This window comes from Erithacus rubecula, assembly GCF_903797595.1.
Source record: "Erithacus rubecula genome assembly, chromosome: 2".
NCBI classification, from domain to species: domain Eukaryota; kingdom Metazoa; phylum Chordata; class Aves; order Passeriformes; family Muscicapidae; genus Erithacus; species Erithacus rubecula.
In genome coordinates, this window is record NC_136685.1 from 52,690,780 (window position 1) to 52,718,327 (window position 27,548).

At 40.1% G+C, this 27,548-nt stretch overlaps 1 protein-coding gene across 15 annotated transcripts in view; it reads right to left on the bottom strand.

Moving 5' to 3' along the window:
* EPB41L2 (erythrocyte membrane protein band 4.1 like 2) overlaps positions 1 to 26,977 on the bottom strand; it is a 100,293-nt gene extending 73,316 nt beyond the window's left edge. For 5 of the 15 annotated variants that reach the window (XM_079325020.1, XM_079325033.1, XM_079325024.1 and 2 more), the window contains exons 1-2: positions 26,889 to 26,956; positions 23,209 to 23,276 (exon numbers count right to left, since the gene is read on the bottom strand). The gene's annotated coding sequence lies outside the window, so the exon portion shown is untranslated. Of the gene's footprint in view, positions 1 to 23,208; positions 23,286 to 26,888 lie in introns of all 15 variants that reach the window. The other 10 variants (XM_079325032.1, XM_079325031.1, XM_079325023.1 and 7 more) reach the window with 4 other exon arrangements.
* Positions 26,978 to 27,548: the final 571 nt, after the last annotated feature.

Consider the following 27,548-nt stretch of genomic DNA (forward strand, 5'->3'; position numbering starts at 1 on the left):
ATTATGTTAATTTGTTTACTGTAATGAAAAAGCTGCAACAGCTTTCAGAGTTCCTCTACCACTGGATGAGGAAATCTGAACTATTTTGTAACACTACAGTGGAAAGAAACTGTAAACAATTTAACTGAGAAAATCTGATCTAAAAATGAATGGTTATAAATATCTGGACTAACTATATTAAATACAAGTGAAGTGGTTTGGATTTTTTTCATACAACAAACAAATGAGACTCTGGGACCAGTTTCACTTGAAATAAGGCAACAGGATTAACAAACCAAATGGTACTTGCAAGGTCTTGAAAAAGGTGTCATTTATTTTCAATTCTTGATGACCCAGGAGATCTATTCTAAGTCTTTAGTATCTAACAATTGAACACTTACAAAACTCAAAGTAGGACTTTGTCAATTTACATTGCTGTCATAGCGCTCAGCATCTCCTTTATGCACCACTTTAATCTTTCAGAATAGGAACACAGAAACCCAATGTCCTTTCTCTGCTGCTTTGAAGAGACAACTCTCTTTTTAGCCACTCAAAGAATGTGTTCTCCACTCTCTCATAATTTAATCACTGTCAGTCATAACAGCCTATTGAGAAAAATAATCCACTCATTTATTTTATCATCAGTGCACTCAAGCATGGTCAATTTATGAGCGACAGTCACATGCATCAGCCACGAGAGATCCATTACAGAGCTGCTGGAAAGTTTGCGAACAAACAAACCACTTTCCTCTGATTATCCATAGGCTAAACTAGAAGTCTCACAGTCTTTCATCATCCTAGTCTCACAGGAGAAACAAAAGAATTTACCTCAAAACATATTCACACAGCAGGCCTAAAATTTTAATATTAAATTACATTAATAGTATCTCATCCAAATCAGGTGTTTATAGAAGAAAATGCAATTTTAATCCTGTCATAGTAGCTCACAGGACATCTGACAGAAGCAGCTCTGTGCTGAGAGACCAAAAGCACATCTGCCATGGAAAGTGCAGGAGCTGCAGAAGGAATGCCAAAAGGCTTGGGAGCTAGCAGGCTGTAGGACAACCAGGAGTTGCCAAAGAGCAGTCAGACCAATACACCTGCATGCATTTAACAAGTCCTGCTCACAGGGCCAGGTTAATGAAGACATGCAAGTAACATCTATGAGCTCTAAGAGATGCAGACATTGCTAATCCAAGAATTGTCAGTATGCATTAGCAGCTACAACAAGGCAGAGGAGTTAGGCGTGAGTACACACATTTTTAAATGCTTGCACACAAATGTATATGTGCAACTCAAAGACCTAGACAGGCTTTAGAGTTGGGCAGAGGGGAACCCAATGAAGTTCAACAAAGACCAGCAGGGAATAATCCCATGCACCAGTAAAAGTTAGGAGCTGATCTCCAGCAGATCTACAGAGAGGGTCCTGGGGATCCTGGTGGACAGCAAGCTGCCCATGAACCAGCAGTGTGCCCTTGTGGCCAGCAATGCCAGTGGTATTCTGGGATGCATTAAAAAGAGCATTGCCAGCAGGTGGAGGGAGATGATCCTGTCCCTCACTCATCCTTAATGAGGCTGCACCTGGAGTTCTGTGTCCAGTTCTGAGCTTCCCAGTCCAAAAATGACAAGGAACTACTGGAAAGGGTTAAAGTGAGGGCTATGAAGGTGATGAGGGGACAGAAATATTTCCCTAAGAGTTGTGACTTTTTGGCCTAGAGACAACTCAAGTGATCTTATCAATGCACACAAATAATGTTAAGGACAGGTGTCAAGAAGATTGGGCCAGACTCTTCAGCAGTGCCCAGTGATAGGACAAGGGACACAAACTCAAACAGAAGTTGTTCCATCCGAGACTGAGGAAAAACTTCTTTAATGTGAGGGTGACAGAGCACTGGGAACAGAGTACCCAAAAAGGTTATGGAGTCTGCTTATCTGGAGACATTCAAAACCTCCCTGTCCATGATCCTGTACAACCTGCTGTAAGCAAACTTGCCTTAGCAGAGGGGTTGGACTATGTGCTCACCAGGGGTCCCTTTCAACCCCAGGCCCTCTGTAATTCTGTGTACTATAGTCTTATCTGCCATCCAGCCAAGGATTCCTCAGGAAATACCCTCCCCTACATGTGACATTTAAATTTCAATTATAACAAAGATTGGTCAGAAAATCATTCAGATTATCATAAATGCTAAAGCTTTTTAAGAATTTTCTACTGGCAATTGCTGAAACTGAATATGTTAAAAATTTTCTGAATTAGAGAAACTCCTGCCTTTTTGTGTGCCATGCAGAACACTGGTGCAAAATCCAGCCTTACAGTTCTCTCATCTCTTTCATTTTAAAAACGGGATATATTTTTAAAATGTAGTGGCTAGAAAAGCCCAGATTCCCAGTGTTAACATTTTCAGACAGGTTATGTAGATAAAACAAGAAATTATCTACAAGTAAATTTAAAAAGAGACCCAACTAAAGAAGGCAATCACTTCAAGCAATCAGCCATTAAGTTCCTTGGCAAGATACAGAAGCCTCACCCACCCATTCTTTTGGCAGCAGTAGGATGCTACAGGGCAACCTATGTGGGAGACATGGCAGACATCACTGCAAAGTCTGCCAGAGCCTCACACATTCATCTGGAAAAAAACTGTTGAAGTACTTAATATGTTGACAATTTGGAATGTTCTGATTTGCATTATGTTGTGTTTTGCAATTTACCTGACAAAGCCAGCATGGCAATTTTCAGAACATAGAGAGATTAGGCATTACTTTGACAGAAAAGATTTACAGACAAATCATAGATAATTTCTTTTTTATTACACCAAGATTTGCCTATGAGTCAGAGTGTAATTAATTCTTCACATGGACACTCATGTAATACAATGCATTCCTGCTAATTAACAGAGCCAATACATTAGGCAGTTACTTAAGTATTCCTTGTCTTGAAGTGAATTTTTGGCTGCTAGAAGCAAATCTGCTTTCAATGCAACCACTTTTACAATGAAGTTAATAAGTGACTTCCATAAGAAACCCACAGTACATCTGAGTTGTCCAAGAAAGTATATATACACATAAAAACTGGTAGGAAAAGCCTATTCCCCCATTTACAGAAACTTAATTTAACCTCTAGAAATATTTTGTATCATGAAATATTACTTTCCAGTTAAATGAAAATTATAAATTTTGAGCTATTTCTTTATAAGCACAAAAGTATTAGTATTGCAAAACTTCTGCTTACTTTCCCACTAAGCTACAAACCACTATACCATTCAACTTGTAGGTGTCAAAACAGTAAAGCAACACAACAGCACTGCAACTACCTGAAAAAACTCAACTAACTCAGGCCAAACCTTTCAGGACCTTTTCAGGCTCTGAAGGTTACTGTTGTTGAATTTTCCAGAGTACTCGGTGAGAAGCAATTTTTCACACAGAGATCAGTATTAAAGTCTGACGAGCCCTCAAAAAAAGGCTGAAAACAAAAGCTGGAATTTATGACCCAATTAGGTCAGACACACCAGTGCCTCAATAAGCAAACACACCGTGTTTTCCAGTTAGAAGCTCTAACTCAGCAACGTTCACATTTGACAGCCATGCACTGAAAATGTAATTCTGCCACTTGTCAATTAAGGGATGCAAATTCTAAACAAAACAAAAGTCTACTCCAGCAATCTCATCCACAAAATTAGGTTATCAGGCTTCTTAAAAAAAAAAAAAAAATGAAAAGGTGGTTTGATCATTGGTTTGCTAATAAATTAATTTTGTCCCCCTTCTACCTCCCCAATCTACAAGCTGTTTCCTATCAGAAAGCACTGATGGCAAAGTCCCTCACTATATACCCTCACACAGATATTTAATACAGGCTATGTATAAACTCCCAGAAACTGCCAGTTGGCACTTTCATCGAAGTCTTCAGTTTCAGATTTAAGTCTGAAATGTAATGTGTTTTTAAATATTCTCAACGGACTTAAGCATAAGACAAATGTATTGATATAAATAACACTTAGAGAAGCTAACTTCTACCCTTGCACTTCAGTGTGGTCCCAGACAGTCCACAACTACAGTAAATGTATCTTCTGGCAGCCTAGAAGGGGATCCCTTTCCAAATTAATTATCCATATCAGGCTATCACAGTGGCAGACAGGGTCACCTAAATCACCACCAGCCATAGGGACATACAGGATCATCCTGATATAGCAGTGAATCCATGTGGACACAATGCACTCAGCAGTCCCACTCATAAATTACTGCCAATGCTTCCCTCTCTAGAAAAAGTCTGCAACTCCTGGATTCTCAGCAAACAAAACTTTTGGTGTGAAATCATAGGGCAATGAAGTTTATGGTCACTTCAGCAGCAGTGCTGCTTTGGGATGGCACTCAACAAGTACGAACAATTTAGTTTCTACTGACTGTTAAACCAGGTCCATTTCAATGTCCATTTAAAATCATGGCTATTTCTCAAAATTTCAAGATAATTAAAGGAATGCTTTCTATAAGGACAAAAAAGAAGTGGCTAAATCTGTACTGAGATTCTCCTAATCTCCTTTCCAAAATTCGCATAGACTGACATAACATTATGTTTTGCATCTGACTACACACAACAATTAGAGTGTTATTCCACAGAAATAAAATTTTCAAGGAAAACTTGTTTCATCCAGGGACACACACAGCACCTTACTTCACAATGACTGACTTGTCAACATCTCTAACCTTTGGCTGCATTTGGAATATAATATGCATATATATAATCAGTTCCAATTTAAAGCACAGTGTATTGCAGAAACTGAGAAATATCCTTCTATGGCACTACAAGCATTAGAAGTTATAGGAGATACATTTGATCATCTCAGAACTCATTGTCAGGGCAACTCCAAGACAGCCATCCAAGAAATATGTCAGGTACAAGAAGTACAAATGATAAATCCTCTTCAAATAGTTGTACTATAAAATAAGTAGGAAACAGTCTTAGAGGTGAACATTTCATACCTCCAGAAATATTAGAAAGAAGCAATTTGAGAACTGAAATCTTTAGTAGTAAGAAGTTTCCTGTCGCCATGACACAAGCATCTTTATTCAGTATAGGACTGGTTGTTCTGCATTAACCTTTTTTTGAGAAACTGAAGATTTTCATGTTTCTTAACACACTTATTTGATTTAAAAAGGATTTGTTGAAGGCTTTTTTCCAAAATTCTGTTTTCTACACAGTGGATTTACTGGTTTGGCTAGTTCCTTCAATTCTAACAGCAAACTAGAGCAGTATCATAGGTCAAGCACCACATTTCTCAAATTACCTTAGCTTTAAGTTTTGTACACATTATTGAAACACTAAAGCTTTTCAAGGTTCCTTCAACCCTTTATCCTATTTCTAACATCCTGATAAGCCAAAGAATAAAAAAGAAGCTTATTTTAAGAAAAGCTATCGAGATGCATGATATCACTTACCATGAATGCATTTTCAAAAGCAAATCACAAAGACACTTTTAAGCATAGCTGATACTTAGTTTTTGTCTATTCTGTTAAGAGGTGCCAGTCATGTGACTAACACCATTCACTTGAAAGTTTGGGGACAAGGCAGCACAAATTAAAGACTTCCTAGGAGTACTAATAAAACATTTACATACATTTTTGCTGCAGCAACGGTACCAGCTCCAACTTCCATCCTTTCTTCCATCCTTTAGGAGTCCCAGTGACAACCCCACCCTCACCACTGTTATTGTGCTCCTGACTTCTCTATGTCCAAATTACCAATCTTTGACAGCTTCCCAGGAAGCTGACCACCCTCAACCTGAACAGAAACAGAGGTAAGGACACTGCAGGAATTAAGCTTTGCTCTAGCTTGCCTCTGCCTTTCACAACAGAGAGCTATTGCAACAACACGCAGCTGTCCTACCCTCCCTCAGCATCAGAAATGACAGGACAGGGCAGGATGCAGAGACAGAGGAGTGGGCTGCAGACCAACTCAGCATTAGCACCCTCAGCCACTCACAGCCCTTGTGCCAAAGCAGACAAAACAGACTCCACCCAGAGAATCTTATCCCTTGGTTTTAGACTGAGGTTTTGCTGCCCTTATCAGCCCTACCTACAGATCAATTCAGTGACAAAAACTGTTAAGCAAAGCATACAACAAAGGCAAATTTTGTTTATACCTCCTCCTTCCAAAAACATTAAACTAAAAATTTGCCCTCAACATTAACTTTTGGTAATAAAACCCCAGATGTTTGGCAGACTTTTATATAATCATTCCAATAAGACCTCACAGAGGTTTAAACGAAGCATTTCAGTTAAATTTCATTCTTTGGGGGAGTGAGGGTGGGTAGAGAAGGAAAGCAGGCTGCTACTACTACTACTACTACTGAAACAAAACAAGTAGTTAGTTTGTTTCCAGCTACTGCTAAATTCACTGTGAATTACTTCGCTTGAACCTCCTGAAGTGCCTCAGGAGACATTCTTCTGCATTAAGCCTACAATTACACTACAAAGCTATACTATAAATTCTTCATCCCTTTACAGCTGTCCCTCTGTTTACAGCTATACTTAACTGTTGCCGTCAGCTACGTGCATCTTACAGACACTCAGGGCATACACATATATTTTAAAACTCTTGTATAACATCTGCATTTTCCTTCAACACTCTTCCTGATATCTGCAATATCTACAACTTGCCAGTACTTCTCAGCCATAGGCTCATTCTTCAAGTGTTTAAAAACTGTACTCCACTATTCTCCACAATCTGTCAGTCATTAAGAGCTTCACAGCTTAGCCAATGTCATAGGCATAAAATATTTTCAGTAATAATTCCAAAGAGTTATTTCTGTGTATTATTATACCAGTAAGCACTCTTACTGTCATTCAGGAATACCAAACAAGTGCATGATTCAATTGGTAGATAGGATTGCATGACTGTTTTGTATTATGCTATCCATCTGGTTAAATCCAGCCCCATTTGGTACCCCACAAAAATCACTTACCATGCCCTTTCATTAAATTTTTCACTGCAGTACACATCAAGTGTGCCCATTCCTAACCAAGCTAATTTTTAACAAACTGAATGAACAGCAATTCTCTACCAGGAAGAAGGATATTGGGTACCACATAGTAAGGCTACAACTGCTCATTACAATTTAGGTTTAATATGTGACTCTTCAGCTGATATACAAAATTAACTTCTTCAGTTTAAGGAGAAGCCACCTAAACAGCAAATGGAAACAAACAAAGGACAATTTTTCTCTAGGATGTGTGAAGACAGTTGGAGCAGCAATCCATTAATGTGGTAAGGAATACAGAACTGTGTACAGTGGCATAAGTTTGCTAAATGAAGAAATGCTGCCAAAGGAATTATAACAAATAATCAAACCTTTCTGTTTGTTTTCATGCTATACACCCAATAGAGACTTAGTCTGGGAAATCAACAATAACTCTTTCCAGCTAATTAACACCAACTCACTGAATTATCTATATGATACAATTAGGGCAAATTGTAACAATATATGGAATTCTCTTTCCTTGCCTATGGTTACAATCTCTCTGAAATACCAAGCCCTCAGAAATTACACTCAGGATCCTTGACTCAAGACAGATACTTAGAAGTAAAGACCAAGGACGCCAAGTTGTGGTACTGCCCTTGGGAATCCACTTCTTGAATCTCTATACAGAGAAATGTAGTCTTGTAAAATGTCTTCAAGAAATAGCTTTGACACATTTGTGACGTTATGAACTCAATTTCAGATCTCATGCTAGATTAAAAAAACAACAACAACCCTCCTTTATCTTCATGACAAAATCTCCTTCATACCTGGATTTGAAAAAGATACAAAACACTTCACATGTGGCAGATACAAGGAGAGTGTGGAAGACTGCAGTTATTTCAAGAGTCTTTTTATTGGAGCACTTTGGCTTGCCCTCAAGGAAAAACAAATAATTTGTTTTGTTAATCAAATTATTTTGCATAATTAAGAGTAGCTTCTATATGCACAGTAACCAAAGTTTTAATTCTCTGTAACTTCAGCTTTCCTTGTATGAGACTTAAAAAGCGACATTTGAGATCAAACCACAGACCAGCAAGTATGATAAAACTAAGCCAAGAGCACATGCAATTTATGTCAGGCATTTCACACAACCAAACAGGTAGATGGAAATTTACATGCCATAAAAACAGACCCCAATATATAGCTTACATGAGGTTAAAAAGAATTTCAGTAGATAAGTTTCTATTTTTTGTTAAGAAGCTAGCTTAAAATCTCCTCAATGCTGGAAGAAACTGGATGGCTTTAAAAAACTATTTCCAGAAAAAAAGAAAAATCCCATTTTAACCAAAATCTGAATATATAATTTAGCTGCTCCATAAAATCAGTTTATAATCCAAAAATTAGTAAAATATTCCTTATATATTTTTCTCCCATCTGCTAAAAACAATAACTTCAATATTAAAGGGAATATCCAAGATTTTAATATACAAGCTTTACAAATCTTAAAGCAAGTTTTAAACACAATAAAAGCTGCTTGAAGGCATAAGCTGTAAAGACATATGAAATTCCATTATTTTCTACTCTCCAGATTCATTCCACAGAATGATGATAAAATGGATTGGTAGATGGAATGCTCCTGTAAAATTAAGAACTGTATTATATTCAAATGACTCAAAAAACCAAGAAGTTGACATAACACTCACACAGTATTAATAAAACACTTTAGATATATTATTAAGCACGCTTATGTAAACAATTTGGGTATCTGAAAAAAACAAGCAATGAAGGTACTAAACTCTTCTTGAAAACCAAAGGGTAGCTGGACATCCAGCCAGCCTTTTCTTCTGAATCTTTCCTGTACAAAGACATTTACTCTCCTCACTTGCCTCTCTTCATACCTCAGTTTTATTTCATTTAAAAATCTAACTTATTTCAGCAGCATTGTCATCACTCTCACAGAAAATCTTGACAGCAAACATAATGCTCAGATATTTTTTCCCTATTCTTGTGTAAACGGAGAAGCCACTGTCACCTCAAATGGCACAGTTAGCAATACAGTTCTGAGCACTGATGGAGGATTAAAGCTCACAACGTTATGTTTGTCCCAACAGAACTTTAGAAGAGATTTACCCTTTAACTTTTCATTTGATAAGCAAGAAAAGACTGTGTCCACAATTTCTGGAATGCCTGTGTGGGCAATGCCATTTGTAATTCTGGGAGTTGGTGCACTCAAACAATGGTTTATTGGAGATCTTTCAGATATAATTAGATTGCAGACCATCAGTTCCATCACAACAAGCCTGGAATCCCCTCAAATTTACACAGGGTATTTAACTGGGATGCAGAGGGGGTTACCAGAAGCATGACCATAATCTTGCCTTCTTCATCCATGCCCTACCCTCTCTTTTCCCAGTGCACTCGGGAAGGAAAAGGAGCCATGGAGACCAAATAGTCCCCATCCCCACAGAGCTCTCTGCCCCACTGCAGAGACTGGGATTTATAATCAAAACTGTCTGGGACACAGACTGCTGCTAGTGTTGCCTGCAATGCTGGCAGCCTGTTAAAGTTACAAAGAGAAAAATGTGCCAAAATATGTACACTCGCTTGCCAAGCATATAATCCTGATGCATACTTCCTGATAGGAAAAGGATTTAATAAATATGAGACAATTTCCTTTTCCCTTTACTTAGAAATTATCTTCTTTCCCACACACTTAAGGTCAGAGAAAAAGAAATAGCATGTCTTTCAAATTTAAACCAAGCTCAGTTAATTCTCTGAGTGGAATACTCAGGTTCATTTGATCAAGCATACTCTGTATTTTCTTAGCAACTCAGATGACAATCACCAGGACAAGTTTTGGAATCTAGGACAGTCTCTGCCTCCTGTTACTCATGAAACACTTCAAAACACATTGGAGGGCTGGATTTGCTGGTGGGCATGGTCCCAGTTGTTGCTGGGCTCACTCCACAGCATGCTGTACTAGTAGCTTCTTTCCTGGCCAGAAACAGCAAAGGAATACCTGTGAAGGGCAAGGGGTTTTACACTTGAATCATGGCATGCCTGGAGTTAAAATGAGCAGTAGAGAAGTTTGCTACAAACTTTCCAGTCCGAAAGGTTAATTACAATGCTGGATATACATAAATTGAGGGATAGCTTCTGCTGCTAAAATTGTCAAATTAAGTAGAAAAGCAAAATTGTGGATCAGGGATTCAAGTAACAGACAACAGGACAGGGCTAAGATCTCAAGCTTACTTCATTACTGTAGCATGGCAATATTCAGTAATTTATTTATAATATTACCATGAGTGATACTTGTAAAACACTATACAAACCAAGACTAGAATTTCTAAAGACTCCTCATTAAGGAAAAACTAAAGGTAGCTAACAATAGATTCAATAGATCTGTTGCTAAAATAATGTGAAGGAGATACTGATAACTGCATTAAAACCCTGTGTCAAAAATAATCTTAATACATTTAAGAATACACCTACTTTCATAATAAGGATTTCAAAGAAGAAACAGTTGTCATTTAGGTGTACCAGAGTTGAGTTTCCAAGTACTGAAAGATACCCAGCAAATTACATAAGTGTACGAAAGTAACAATCACGACTGTATTTTCCCTTACTTGTAACATCCTTTTGCTAGTTAACATCTTTTCCTACTTGCAAAAAAGGAGGAAATAAGACCTTTCACTCATAACAAACTGTCAGAGACCTAAGTTGCTAAATTATATTCAGCAGTGTGAACATAAAAGCTTAGAGAGGATACGGCAAAAGAGTTGACGTGGTTTTGAGAACAAACGTTGTAAGCAAGATGAGTGTCTGCCTCTCAAGTAACAATGGATAAGATAAGAGGAAATCAGCCTCAGGTTGCACCAGGGGAGGTTTAGATTGGATAGAAGGGATAATCTCTTCATGGTCAGGATGGCCAGGCACTGAAACAGGCTGCCCAAGGAAGTGGTTGTCACCATCTCTAAAGGTATTTAAAAGACTTGGAGATGTGGTGCTTGGGGACATGGTTTCATGGTGAACTTGACAGTGTTAACCTAACAGTTGGATTCAATAATCTGAAAGGTCTTTTCCAACCAGAATAATTATATGATCCAACGAAAAACAGAGTTTATACAGCAGCAAAACTTTGCTTGGCAGCAAAAGGCTATCTACAAACACTCACTTTCACCAAAAGTATTAAGCATTCTTAAAAGTAAAAAGCAGACAAAAAGGCTAAGGATTTCAGAAAACCAGCTATTAACCTAATCAAACTGAGAATAAGAAATATCAACCATCACCAAATGTGTTAGGAACAGGATGGAAAAGATTATTTTGAACTCCAATAAGAATGCTGTTTGAAACATGACAGTTGTTGGCCTAGTTTCCTACAGAAATAAGATCTATGCAATCATACTGCCTGATCGTCAGTTTGTTATTCTCCTTTAGTAATGTTTAATTTCAATGGTCAATTTGAACCAAATTTACCAATGGTCTAGTGGTCTCAATAATACTCAATTTATATAGGACATGCAAAGCCAGTTTGGTAGGAAAGAAATAGCAATTAGTGAAGAGTGTCTAGTATAAACCCATAAAAAAACATAAAAGCAGAGATAGAGCTGCAAAGCTGTGCCTGCTGCAGGTGTATGAACTAATAGTGCAAAGAGCATGATACAGATTTTTAAAAAACCCCAACTCTGTCTCCTAAATTGCTAGTTTGACAATTTTGGTCAAACATCCATACTGGTTCTGCAAGTATTCAAACTGAGTCTGCTTACACTGGTTATGAGCATACCACACAAAACACAAAACTGTAGAGTCACCATGAAATTTTGGCAGCAACAATTCCTCAGATTACAAATAACTCATAATTTCTGTAGTCCTGTCACAAAGACAGAGAATTTGTGGCAGTTTACTGGGCATGGTGATCTCTTAAGCCTGGAAGCAGAGAGCACATCAGCTGTGCATGGAAACAGAAGTATCATGTCCTAAATCAAAGAAAACCTTTACTCACAGCCAGGTAGTCCATCTTCTTTTAATCTGCCCACTAATGCACAGTTTCAAAATGCAATGATGGCTAAGACAGAAACACCTTCAGTTATACATAATACATAAAGCACTTTGGTGGCACCCAATGCCAAATTTCATGTATATTCTTTAGAAGAACATACTAAGTTCAGTAGGCTGTGTTAGAAGTATCTATCACAAAATACATCAGACAAGTTCACTTGCAGGCTTTGTAGAACTTAAGCTGCTTAATTAAGTTTCTTAACTTGGGAGAAAATGAAAATATAAAAGTTAAGATATTTTTCAGCTCCATGGGGAAGAGAAAAAACTCAAGGGTCTCTGACATCTTGTTACAAGAATTTGTCAGATCTGATTTAGAACTCTCAATGGCATCTCAAGCTTTTCTAAAAGGTCAGGAGATACCTCACACTTAACAACACTCTAAGCTTATGTAAGCTTTTATGTAAGCCACAGAGCAAACAGATAACACAGTCACAAGACCACCAAAAAGAAAATAATCACAAAACATTCAGAAATCTCTTAATGTATCCATCTCTACATTTTGAGGAAAAAGCATCATAATTTTCATTACATTGAATTACTCTCAAAAAGTTATTTTCCAGACGCCTATCAACTGCTTTATTTCAGCATCCTCCCTTGTGTGAACCACTGGTAATGATTCCAGAAAAACACTATAACTAACCATTTTGATGCAAGAACTTCTTTAACTGAGAGGTCAGTTTAAAAATCTGGTATTACTGTAGGCAATGATAGAATCATAATCAGAAGATATTATTCCTCTAATTAAATATAGTAAAGAAAAACAGGATAATTAAGTCAACATCAACAACAATTAGTGAACATGTTTTAGAGATATTTTAGCTTTACAGACCAAGTTAAATGCTTAAGTCAAAATGTCCCGATATTAAGAGGAAATAAAATCCATTTCCATGAAACAAATCAGCATTTTACTGATATGTTGCCTCAAATGTCTTGGAGCACAAACGCACAGCAGTGCTGCCTTACTTCAGACTGCAAGTCTGATTGCATCTCACTTTCTCTGCCTTATGCTGCTCTGTAACTAGCTCCAAGTTAGACCTTTAAGTATCACCACCTGCACTATGAAACCTCAAAAAAACAGCCTCAAAGCCCCACCAGCTGTGAGAGAAAAAGACTATGGGCATTAACCCATTAGGTGAAATAAGTACAGCTAATCCTAACAGGGTACAAAATGCTGTAGCACAAAAAACATAGGTGACCCAAGGGAGAAAAAAGGGTACTTTAGATTCCTCTTTTCCTCATAGTTCTCACCCCAAAAGTTAATCCCTCTTCAGCAATCAGGAATGGAAAGCTAGTGGAAGTCAAAGCCCAGGATCCCTGTAATTATGCACCCTACATGCAGTGACTTTTCCCTTGCTATCACTTGTCCCTGTGTAGCAGCAAGGTAAGAGTTTGAGGAGTTTGATCTTTCTGTTCAGCTCTTCAAAACTTCAAACTAAAATTTGCAAGTGTGTTTTAAAGAGCAGCAATGCAATAAAGCATAAAAATAATTCCAAAAAGTAACCACAATCAAATCAGTGGAAAAACTTGAAAACTGAATACAGTAGTACTCTCTTGACTGAAAAGCACTGAATTACTGGTAAAACTCTTGCAGACTATTCAAGCCCTTTGCAGAATTACCAGCCTTCAGGGTGTCAGCAAAGACAGTGTTGTCATGTGAATTGATGCATACTATTGAAAAGTAAGTGTAGCCTATGGCAGTGCTTTTCAAGTACAAAGACAGGTCAGTAAATTAAAAGGTTTTTCATGTAAAGGAAGATACACCTTAATAGCCAACCAGGCATTAGTCTTGGGGGGGGGGGGAGCGGTGAAAGGAGCAACAGCTGTTTTCAGCAGAAAAGGTCAGAAGCACTGGCTGAATATGGGAACTTATTTGGCTTAGCTTGATTCTACAGAAGGGTCTTTATGTTGCAATCATGTTGATGTAAGGCCTATATTAGATTATCTCATTGCAGCAATAGTGATGTCACCTTATTTTAATTAAAGTACTCTGAGGTGACTGCTTGAAGTTCAGCTAAAGCAATGAATGTGATCACTTTCACATAAAGCAACAAGAAGCCTTCCATACTAAAATAGTGTAACATTTTAAAAATACAGCTGTGGATCAAGTAACATTTTACTGTTCACATCAGAGACACAAAGTTTTGCATAACTTCACAGCATGTAACCATCAGACCACTCTCAACTCACAACAAATATTTCTTTTGCGATAACTAGCAGAGCAAAGCTATCTTCAATTCTTCAACAGCACAGAACTTTGTAAACAACAGCAGTGTTTACTTTAATTCAAGAGGAAATAAAAAAAAAAACCAGAAGAAAATTAAGTGGGGAGAAGAGGGAGCTGAAAGGATGAAGGAGAAAAAATATAGTGAACCACACCTTTAGAGGATAAACTGAAGTGGAGGGGGAGAAACCATACAACAGTACATCTACTGCTGGAAATGAAAACCCAACTTCTGCTGCTTAACACAACCTCCAGACAGACTAGAGATACACAGCCACTGAAGTGCATTCTTCTTTTTAAAGGTTCCACAATAGGAGAAAACAGTTAAAAAGCATCAGCCTTGCAATATCCATGGACATGGAGCTGCCCACTGACATCAGTACTTCACTTAGCTCAAAATTAGTATTGAAGAAAAAAGAATTGCTATTTAGTTAGTAACCAAATTTGCTATTCAAATGTTTGCATATAAGGCAGACTTGATCAAAGGTACAAAAGTCACACTCTAAGCTCTCCAAACCAGACAAAGAAATAATGAATCATAGTCAGAAACATCCCAAATATCTCCAGTTCCAATTCACTCCTACACAGTGGTACATTTTTCCTCTATGCTATCATAATTTACATATGATTTCAGGCTAATAACGCTCTGCAAACATATGTTTAAAGAAAATATTCTGTAATTTTACTTCATGTTACAGAAAAATGGAAATAATTATAACTTCAGGCTTGCAAAAAAATCTATTGGCAGAATTGTCCTTTATTTAAAAAGTGCTAATAGACTAATAATAGCAAACAACTAGGAAAACAGTACAGGGAGAATTCCCATTATAGCAGAATCTTGCTGTTCTTCTAATAAGAATATTTAAAATTCATGAAGCTTTACTTTGACAGATGACAAATTTGCTATTCTATGATACTTCTTCTCTTCAGTTTTATTAAAGACATATACACTGCAAAACCTTCCAACTTTGTTTCTGGATAAAAACCAAGCTAGCTGTTCTGTCATGCAAGCCAGCTGCTTGCTGCTTGAGCCTCTGCAACACTCAAAAACCTCAGTAAGGGAATTTCCACACAGCTTTTCAAGTACCAGTTAGGTACTTGAACCAATACCATACCTGAAATAATATTATACCTGAAGCATCTGGGAAAGTAGCTTTTAAGAGTAAAACAGCAAGATCGATATTGTCAGATTCCAATGGATGTGGAAAGAGACAATATAGTAGCCATGTCTTCACCAAGCAGCAAGAAGGAAACAAGCTTTCCTAGGTACTGTGGGTTTTTGGAGGATACTCCAGATCACAGTCAGATTGTAAATCCTCCCAATCAAATGAGGTTCTGAACAACAACAAGCTTTTGAACAAATTAAATGGCAGACTTTTCCTGCAGTAGCCCTTGGGACAGTCAAGAAAGGACAAGATGTGAAAAATGTGCTTTATTACACTAGCCAGGGAAAAAGGTCCTTCTTGAAGGCTGTGGCAAAAAGCACCCGAGAAACTCAAGGATAACCCCATGATTTCTGCAGTCAGGGATGCAAAGGATGCCAGGCCTGTTACACCCCAACTGAGCTAGCAGCAGCTTATGCAGGAGTTTGAGCTGTCTCAGAAATGGCTGGCACTGAAGCACAGCTTCTTCTGCCAGTTGGCTTCCAGCCAATATTGGGCTGGATGTTCAAAGGGAAAGTCCCTGCCACACATCATGCCACATGGAGCAGGTAGATTGTGTTGATCACAAGAAAGCTCAAATAGGAAACTCCAATCACCCAGGGATCTTGGAAGTCAGCAAGAACTGTCATAAAAGCAAAAATTTCAGATTGTCATCGTCAAAGCAGAAAGTAACATCTGCTGAAGAGGTCCTACCACATAATCATCTACCAGAAAATGAAAAGCAATACACCCACCCTCTTTACTGATAGTTCCTTCCACACATTGAAAATGGAAAGCTGTCATATTCAGTCCTACACAACCAGCGGCAGAAGTATTGAGGGACAAGGTAGATCAAGCCAGAGTGCAGGGCTGAAAGCCAGCTGGAATGCTTTAGACACTGCTGAAAGAGGAATGGCCAGTGCACTACCTCTGCACTAACTCATGGATGGCAACAAATTATCTGGGGGTGCCTGGACTGATAGACAAAGGTCAATTGGCAACACAGAGGGAAACCCATCTGGGCTGCTGAAATGTGGCAAGAATCACTGCCTAGATAGAGAAGCTGGCTATAAAAGTACATGACATAGACACATGCACCCAAGAGCTGGGCTACCAAAGAACATTGCAACAATGGACAGGTGGATCAAGCTGCCAAGATTAAAGTAGATATGGCGTGGCAATATAAAAGTGAATAATTTCTGGCTTGGTGAGCCCATCCTACCTCATGTCATCAGGGAAGCAATGCAACACACAGAGGGGCTTGTGATTGAGGGGAGAACTTAACCATGGACACTATGTCCCAGGTACCCCTAACTGAGAAATACAGGCTGCCATCAAGCAGGCCAAGCCGTAAGGCCTCCATAGTGTGGTAGACTATGGCTGAAATAAAATGTGAGGAGGCCCTGCATGTGGATTACATCACACTGCTGAAAAGGCACAGAGGCAAGTGCTACATGCTTACCATGGTGGAAACAAGCCCAGCATGGCTGGATATACACCCAGTGCTGATGGTAATGCCCAGAACACCATCTTGGGCCTATACACGCACATCCTGTGGCAACATGACAGGACTGGCTTCAAAAACAGTCCCACAGACACCTGGGCTGGAGAGCCCAGGACTGAGTGGGTGTACCCTATCCCCCATCATGTGCCAGCCTCTGGGAACATTGAGCAGGGCAGCAGGCTGTTGGAAAGCACACGGAAAGCAGTGGGAACACTGCAATCTACACCTAGCAGGTAACAGCAGAGCGCCACCAACCCAGCCAGTCCTGCCCAGGCAAACCCCACCTACCGTAGAAGGGGATGAAGTCTCCACGGTGCATTTGAGGAATATCAGTTTGGATTGGTCCTGCCTAAAGCAAAGGCAAATCTATCTGTGTGACTGCTTTTGTTCAGGGACCTGGGGGCAGTTGGTGCATAATGCAAAGGGCTAGGGAAACACATGTACTTCAAAGGGATTTGACTTTTGGGTGAGAGCAGTCTGTAATGCCAAATTTTACAATACTGGCTGCTGAATGACACTGCCACTGTACACCTTAACTACCATGGGTAATGAATATTGTCTGCTCCAGATACACGAGGCTCCTGCTGTGGCTCACAAGCACCTGGCAGCACACCAGCCCTGCTGCCCTGGAAGACATCCAGGATGTACAGAGCCCAAAGTCACAGACCAAATTAACTCAACAGACATCTTGGGGGGACAGCCATTGACTACTGAAGTGATGCCTATGCTTGTGTGTATATATGTACATAAATAGCTTTCACGATTTGTGCATGACATGAATGGTATAGACTAAGGGGAGCATAATGTCCTGGTTCAAGCAAGGACAGGGTTAATTTTTATTAGCCAAGAAGAGGCCTGGACAGGAGGCAAAGATTATTCTGTATCACCTCACATCATTTTCTGGGGACCTTGTGCATTGTGAAATGTGGTGGTGGAGCCAGGTATTCACCAGGCTCCATGTGGGGAGCACTCACATGTGAATTGTTCACCTCCCTCGTACATGTTATTAATATTGTTGCTCTTACTGTTCCTTTTCTTATTTCATTGCCATTTCCAGTAAATTGCTACTACCTCAACCCACAATCTCTGCCTTTTGTGCTTCCAATTCTCCTCTTTATCCAACTGAAGACGAAAGGGAAAGGGGGTTGGGGAAGTAAGTGAACAGCATTTAAACATGGTTTGGAGTTTTCCAATGGGAACACTAAATTGAGGAATTTCCATCCTAAACCTTCTTCAGGATGTCTCAGTGCTGTGCCAAGGTCTGCCTACAATCACATATAGTGCCAACAGAGATAGCAGGAGATAAGTGACTGGTTACAACAAACTGGTGGGAAGCATAACCTGAAACCAGCAGAAGCTGCTCTTCTCTGAGATAAATCAAAAATTCCACATTCATTAAAAAAAACCAAAAAACACAGAAACCAACTTTGTTTCTCAAAAACAGAAGGATCATCTTTATTCCATTTTACACTGAAAAATAGGAGTATGATGAAAGACCAAGCATGATTAAACATTAATAAAGTTACATTAAACAGGATCTTTGATTATATTAACTTTATTTTCCTTTGAGTTGCTACCTTCATGATCAGGACATACACAGAAACATGCTGCCTGAGTTACCTGAAACAAAGCATTAGACAGGCAGGTAAAAAAAGAAGAAAGGACAAAACAAACAAACAAACCCCATCACCAAATCCCCAAAATGAAACAGCAGAGAAAAACCACATTTTTCACAAAATAAGTGCTTTTGCTTTTACCTTCTTGATATAACCAAGGATCTAAAAATAGTCATAGAATATAAAATCACTTGTTGTGTCTTGAGTTGTTAGTTTAACTGCTCACATACTGAGCCTTCTAGTAAGAGTTACATACTGTTATTATCCTTGGGAATAATACAGCATGAAAACCCACTCAGAATTTTAAAAATAACACTTGTGGAAAAATCTTTGCAGCATAACTACCTCAACTCTTAAAACATTTAACCAAAACCATTAAAGAAAAACTGACTTGTTTTAAGGAGAAGTAAAACAAGAACACCCTTGTAAGCTCTTGAACAGGAAGGACCCACAGATTTTTTTAATTAATATCCTTTATTAACAGCAAAGACCAACCATACACCAAGAAAAGAATGAAGCAGGTTGAATTTGACTTCAATAAGCTTGACATGTGGACCACAACATGCTAGCCTTCCTGCCTCTTTTTTTTTTTTTTTGCAAGTAACTCCCACTAAGCAAATTAATCTTCCCACATCATACAACAGTTTATGGAGACAAAATGTTTCAAGACAGAAAGTTAGGGCTCATGACAATGACTAAACAGTTCACCCAATAAAAACTGTTTTCATCTGGTCTCATTCCAAAGTATAAACACACTATCTACAGCACATCTTGCCCTTTATCCAAGGCATGATGTACCACCACTGGATAATTTTATGGTAAACCAATCAGTTTCATACTAGGTGACCTCTGAATACAACTTAAGATTATAAAATTAAAAAAAAAAATTAAAAATCAAGGAAACTGAGCAGAAGGCCTGAAAATGCAAAGAAGCTGCATTTTTATCAAGGAGAAAAAATGGTTGAAGTAAACTTGGTCCCAATATACTAGAGACATTTTGCCTTTCTCACACTAAGTCTTTAAAAATCCAACTGCAAACAGCAAATAAAACTCTTAATTCTTAGCCCAGTATATCAAATATCATGATTCCTCAAGATAAAGAGCTGGATTTCTTAGATTTTTCAAACAAATCAGCTCAGGCAAAATATACTTCAGCAGATGTGTGGGTGTTTTTATAGAGCTTCATTATGCTTTTTGAAACAAAAGGAACAGAAGCCTAGAAAGCAAGAGAAAAAAACTAAAACAGCTTCTTGAGCCCTCCTTTCATATTAGAGCTAAAACTGTGCAAACTCTTCCTTCAGTGGAAACTCTTACATTTAATACCTGGTCTCTAGTTAAGACTGCAAATACTCTTTGGATTCCTGATCTTGTAATGGTCTAAGGATGAAAGCAGAATGTAGGGTCATGTACCTTTTACAAAATTTGCTAAAACCAGTGGGCATATGAGGGAATATGGAGAGGGCAGCAATGCTATATGTATGGTTTCTTAAAACTAGATTCACCACACCACTCTGCCACTCTTCCCAAGTCAGAACACTGTCACTTATTACTGTGTTTTGTAGCACAATTTCATTTTTGCTTTGGATTAAGTTTCTAAACAAAGAAGTCTCTTGCAACAGAGTTCATTTTACAACGCATTTCTATGGAAAAGGCACCTTTCCTCCAAGAATTTTCTCACCTACAGCACAGGACTGCAGTCTTTCTAACTTCACTTTTACATATTTAATTTCTCCTACAAGAACAATGTACTAGGAACAGTTAAACTTTCCCCCAAACCCACCTCAACTATTCAGCTAAAACACAAAGTCATCATTCTGCAGTTATGCCATGACACCTAAATAGCATCCTTGCTTTCTGAAATGTCACTGGGGCTAAATCCAGAAGTGACAAAAACTTAGTGTTTTAATATGCTACATGTTTTACCTTACCTTTTCATTAACTCAGTTGAAAATCTGGAGACTATGAAATTTCAGCCTTCAGAAACATATTTTACCCTTCAGAATGAAAAAACTTCAAAATGCTTAGAAATACAATGGTCTCAGTATAAGCAAATACAAGGGTGGCAAGGAGGGATGGGGAACAAAAAAAGCCTGTAAGTGCACAAATTTCATTAAGTATTTATTGCTCTCTGTAATAGATCCTCAAGCACACACACAGAGTCAAGAAAGCACACTGGGAAAGTGAGGCCAAATACCCAATAGTTTAAGTTAACTAATGAGATAGAGGTTCAAATCAGGTTTAATACTAAAATCTCCTACAACTGGGGTTTGTAAAAAAGGAGCAGTAACACTGAAATGTAGCAATCCCAGCCTTGATCCAAGCAGCTGCCTCTAACCACAATGTATGATGATCTTTGACAAATGTTGTCTACAGAGTGGACAAGGCAGCCATAAGACAAAACATGAACTTGAAAAATAATTGAATGCTACAGCACTCTTAGGTTCTGGTTGTGGATACTCCCCACTCTGTCCACCCTCCCTCCCAGACACTGGGTTTATTTCAGACTCGTGGTCAAATAATGAAATACTCTACCAGGAAAAGTACCCAAAAAAGCCATACAAGAAAAAGGATTCAGTCCTCAAAGAGAAGATCAGTGATATACAGGGCATATTTCTTTAATTGCTTGATGATGAAACAGCAGCAGTTACAGTATTATTTAAACACAGCTTTTAAGTACAACTTCAAAAGCAAAAGCCAAATGGGATAAAATCGCTTATTTCAGCTGAGGAAACGGCAAATAGATTGTTTACAAATAATGTCTACAAAGTAAAAACCACTGTATTTGGAAACTGAAACTCTCAGATCCAAAACTGAAATGTTCAAAGAAGTTTGCAGGACATATTTTGTATATTCTGAAATACATTTAATTGATGAATCCCTGCTTTTGTGAGCAACTAAAAGCAATAAAAGTGTTTCAACAAATGTGAAACCCAAGCATATTTTTATCACCAGATTTTAATTCTGGTTTGATTTTCAGAAGTAGAAGCATACATGCTGAATCAGTTAGAATTCAAATGTCTGCTTAGCATGAATTCAAAAACTTGAATTAAGAATATATATTTTAAAACCCATATACAGGATAACTGAGTATTTCTAATTAGAAAAAGCTGTTCTAATTTTCCATTGTGGTACAAGGGTACATTATGCATTTTAAATACATGCTGAAGCTTTCCATACTCTTAATAACATTCTGTGTTCTTAAAACGTTGTAGTCAAATTCTTATCCAGGCCACTATAAAGAACACCACAGTTACAGTCTATACTTCTGTACCCACACTAATGGGAGAGCACCAAATCACAGTAATACTTGGTGTTACATTTAGCTGTACAACACTACTAATTAGAGAGTGATTTCAACAATAAATATTTGGTTAAACTCTGCTCTGTCATCATTGCAAGCAATTTAAAGACGAAACTGATCTTCCAGTGAGTCCATGTTTTTTTCTTTAGAGTCTATTTTTATATTCTGGTTACTGAAGGTTTTTTCCTACAAGACAAGTTTTCCAGAACTACTGCTTTGCAAACACAAAACCACACAGACAATGTTAGAAGCAAAAGGGAAGATTCAAGCCTAGAGGACCACGGCAATCCACAGTTCTCTTTAAATTGTCCTTAGCTAACCCTATTTTACTACTCAGTGGCAAGATCTTCTAACAATGACCTTACAGAGCACACAAGCTGAGTGACTTAGCAACAGCAAGATAAGCTAAAAGACAGGCTTTATCACACCCTTCAGAAAGAATACAGGGAGGAGAAACCAATATACAGACAAATATGAGCCCCATGGTGGATACAAAATCAAGTAAAACATCCAGTTAACCCCCTAGACACTGACAAAAGTCACCAGTTTTGAAAGAGGATATTCTTGCAACTCTTCTTCACAAGAACTCTCTAAAGAGCCATGTAACTATTAATAAAAGCACTACAGAGATGAACAGTAGTACCACCTTATCTCCTTTAGGAAAAAACCCCCAAAGAAACACATAAGCAAAATATATTACTACCTGCTTCTAAGAATCTGCAATCAGTTTTTACACAAGAAGCCAACTTCACTGAACTCAGGCCTTGAAAGCATCCCATACTTCAGTGCAATCATGAAATATTATGCCATCAAAGGCAGCTGTGATGTGCACAGCAAAGGGCTGGCATCTGACATTCTCCTTTACACCACCAACTCACAGAGATGTTGTAATGCAGTGTTTGTGTAGTGCCTCTAAGGCATCAGACACTACAGCAAGTGCAAAAAACCTTTTTTTCCCCCACTAAGTGTTAAAATAAATAAACCTGCATTCTTGCTGAGCCGTCTCACCATGCAAATCTATAATCTCATACTAAACACAGAACATACTTTCCCCATTTCACTAGCCAAACAGAACAGCTATTTTTAGATTACCCAAGAGTAATGAATCAATATTCTGTTGATATGGCCTTCACTTAGTCTGTAAATCTTTACAAAGTTCTCAAAGACAAGGTGAAGTCCATGGAGGAAGTAAGTTACCAGTAAAATTACCTTCACAAAAGAGCATACACCACAAACTTCTTGAGAAGTCTAAATAGTTACTCTACCATCAAGATGTTCCTTTCTACAAAATATTACAAAACTGGCAACTCATTACATGTAAGTTTATCACATCAAGAGCCAAAGTAAATGAGAAGTTCAAACAGAACACAAAATTTTTGCCTATTTAGTAAATTCATACAATGAATCTCCTGATCTAAAAAAACAAACGTGAATTACCTTTCACTCCAGTAGGAATCTTGAAGATTTGTAGAGTGAAATCAACTATGACAACTGGATATCAGTATCTTCCTTGCCTATAAGGGAATAAATAATTCAGAATCACATTGCACCAAAAATTAACCCACCAAATATATTAGAAAAACAGGTAAGTGAAATTGAACAGTGTTAAATTACAAACATTTAAAAAATGTGAACACCTTTACAAACAGGAAGAGAAAACCCTCACATCCAGTCATCTAACTTGCACTTTGACTGTTGTCTCTTAAAAATGCAAGTGTGGCAGTTTATTTTAAAAGTCTAACACCCTTAAAGTAGTCTTTACTTTCAAACAAGAAAGCCAGAAATAACCCCTTACAATGCAGTTTGACTTCTTGTATAGCCCAGACTACAACAATCAGATGCTTCCACATCCCCTTTTCTTGCTCCCATCCCCTTTCTTGTGTCCACCCATTGTGTGAGTACACAATGAACAGTTTTCCAACACTGCTTTTCTTAGGTCACTTTTGTTTGCAATGAGGAAGACAGCCCACCTTCCTTCTTTTCATTCCCTCCTACTTAAGACTAGTTCCAGAATGAAACCACAGTCTGACTTAGTTCATCTTCCTCAGGAAAGCATTCAACCTTGCTTTAGAAATACCCAGTGGAAAACGTGTTATGCACTACAATCTTTAGTAGAATCACTTTTAACCTACTGGAATTTACACACAGTAAGCTAAAACATAGAACACTTCCTCTTGCAAAAATTAGAGAAGAGCTACACATTACAGACACAAATATTAAAAATGTAAACCATTTAGATCCTTTTTCTGCCAGTAAATACTTTCATAGCTCTCATCCATGTGAGAGGTGCACCTACCAACACTTTATTTTGTTCCCTCCCTTTCTAATCCTAAAATAGACCAATCTTTAGTAATAAAACATGCTTTTAGTGCCAAAATTAATTTATTACTTAGATTAATGCTAAAAAGAAATGCCAGTTCAAAAAGGAACCCCACAGCCACCAGCTACAGAAAAAAATTTTACTTTGTCATACATTTTAAATGTTGCTTATAAACCTAGTTTGATTTTTGAACACCGACTTAGAACAGATGTCCAAATTATTTATCACAACCTACAATACCTTCTTTACATGTCTGTACTTCCCAGAACACTTTTCTGTTCCCCACCTATGAGCCATGTTCTTCATTTTAAAAGCATAACTTGGGAGCTGGTCCCATGAAAAAATGAATATTCTGCCAATATTCACACTGACAAACTGATTCAGATCATATTGGCTACTATATACAATTATTCTTCAGGTTACCTTCTCTAAATGAGAGCTCTTCAGTGTTATCACTAAATCCCCACTAAGACATCAGGAAGCCAAACCAGCTACAGAATGTTACCTTTGTTGCTCCTTGAATCTAACAAAAATTTATGAATTGACTGCAATTACTGGAAAATTATTCACATAGATGAATGAAGCCTGGAAGTTTATTCCACACAGCCTTGGATGTTAAGAAGTTTGAACTTCCCCTCTTCTCCACTATCAACAAACATGCAGAGAGAACACACGTTTTTGAAAGTCTTGTCTAGGGCAATGCAAGCTCATCTGCCAGAGGTACAAACTGTTGATAGAAATTTCTGAGCTCCATAACCTCAGGAAACACTGATGGGAAGGGCACTTTCTAAGCCCAAAGGTAATGAAACTCAGCAGAATGTTGCAATCTAGGCAAAAGAAAGCAGCTCAACTTCCCACCAAGAGGTCAACAGCAGACAGAATGCAGCATGGCCAGCAGAAATGGAAACTTATTGAAAGGGAGGAGCAGCAGCTGAAACAGAGTGAATCTGCTGAATACCCTTCCAGAGTCACTGCTGTGTAACCCAGGCTGCCACGAAACTGCTTCTGTGCTGTAAATGGTTGGCTCTGTAGCTTAAGGACTCAGTATTTCTGCTGTACAAAACATGATACTAAAGGACACAGCTTGTCTTTTAGACGGTGTCTCAAAGAAGCATTTGCTTATTTCAACCTCTGCAGGACTGGACGTATGCATGTTTAAGGGAATTTGCTGAAGGCTAAGTTCCCTAGAACCGTGCTTGTCACATTTCACTAACAACTCTGGAAGCACCCACGACAGAAAAAGGAGCCATAAAGCTAAGAAAATCAATACATGTGCTCTAAAACAAATACAGAATATATTACATTCATTAAAAAAACCGATCTTGGAGAGCTTCACAAGAAGTAAAAACCACATCAAATCACTGCTTGCTAGTTATTACTGGTATCAAAGCACCTTAACCTAAGTTATCTTTAGCTAGCTATTACTTGTTCTCTGCCAATGACTTTTTTTCAGAAGGTGGAAATCATCATCATTAATCTGACAAAGCCTCAAAACAACTCCCTTTATGTCAATCAGCGATCCTTTTAGCCATACACATGCGTGCACAATACTATTAACATCAAAAGGGATTAAGTGCAACTCAGTGGGATATTTACCTGTAAAAGAATGCTGCATTGAAAGAATGTTACCAGTGTTAATAGCGCTTTTGAGCATATGCAGTCTTCAGAGTACCGTTATCAAAGCCTTACAAAAGAACAATAATAGAGAAGAACTTTGGATCTAAATTTATAATAACAAATCTTTAAAAAAAAAAATAACTCGGTGCATAATGCTCAGTGGCTAGGTCGTCACATCTTGAAATGGGGACTTATGTCAAAACAGTAGACACAAACCATATAAGAGGATTCTACACTTATTTTTACGCTAATCCTAATGGGAAGGGAAAATTAGGGATGCAAAGTCTTCGTCGATTTCACCCCCTACCCGATTCTTGATAAACAGCTTCAGTGCGGGGCCTATTTAGCTCATTTTTCTGCAGTTGCTAGCTTACAGATGAAAGAAAGGAACAGCCCAAGATGCAAACAGATGAAGTTATCAGGAGGAGCGCAGTGGTGCTCCGGGAGGGAGGAAATTAGGAAACCAGCCGCCTCTCATCACGCGGCATTCACGCGAGGGGTGCGGGAAAGGCATCAGCAGCCATCGGGACGGGTTTTCGGGGAAAAACGCCGCTCTCCTTCTGGCCTCAGGCCAGAGGCGGGCGGTTCAAGAGCGCGGCGGGTGCGGGCAGGGCAGTGCCGCGGGAGCCCGCGCCGCGCCGGCCGGGTGTCCGAGCTGCGGCCGGAGGCGGCGGGCGCGGCACTGCCCGCGCCGGGAGCCCCGGAGCCGAGCGGCGAGGAGCGGCCCGCATAGCTCGCCCGGCCGGGACCAGCGCCCAAGGCTGCGGGAAAGGAGGGAGGGAGGAGCCAGCCCCCGAGGCGCTCCGCTGCCCGCCCGGGCGGAGGGGCTGCGGCTCGGAGCCGCTCGCCCCCGCCGCCCCCGGACGCGGCTGCGGACGCGCGTCCTCGGGGCTGCTGCCGCCCCCTGCCGGCCGCGCCGCCGGCAGCCCCCGTCCGCTCGGGCCAGCACAGAAGGAGGGAGGAAAGGAAGAAGGGAGGGGGCAGCTCTGCCCGATCAGCCGGGCCGGCCCCGCCCGCAGCCTCCGCATCCCGCGGCCAGCAGAGCGGACCACGCATAAACAGCGACGGATACGCGGCAAAGCGGCCCCATCACGCCGCCAGACCCCTGCAGCGCTACGGCTGCCCGACCCCTCCTCCTAGCCATCCCCTCCTCCCCGCGCAAGTCGCGCTCCCCCGGCACCGCTCCCGCCGGTACCTGCCTGCCGCACGGCCACCGGCGCCCGCACGCTCCCGAACTTCCCGGCCGCGGCCGTCAGCCCAGCCCGGGAGAAAACCCCGCCGGCCCCGCCCCACGGCCAATCGGCGCCCCGCCCGCCCCCGCGCCCCGCCCCGCCCGGGCCACCCTGGCCCCGCCCCCGCATTTGCCGCGGCGCCATTGGCTGGCGCAGCCGTCAGTCTCCACGGGCAGCGCTTCACCCCCTCCCGCCCGCTCTTCCTGGTCCATTTCCAGCGGCCGCTGCCCGTCGGGGGTGCGGTTCTAGACCGGGGCCGGGACGGGCGTCGGCAGCTCCGCAGTAGCGTGGGCATCGCACCGGAGAGACACTGTCCGGCAGCGCTGCTGCCGAGCCCTGGCCCCCGGGCGTGTCCCAGCAGGGTGCCGCTATCCCGCGGTGATTCCAAGCGGAGCGAGTTCCTGCGGCACCGCGGAGGGGCGGTGAGACCCCTCCCGGCTCCCCGCAGCCCTCGGCAGGTGCCGCCTCCAGCCGGGCCCGGGACACACAGAGCCCGGCGGGGACACACAGAGCCCGGCGGGATCCCGAGGTGGCGGGGCCGGAGCCTCCCTCCGTGCGGGAATTGCAGGGTCGGGACTGCCCCGGCCGGCCGAGAGGATCAGCGCTCG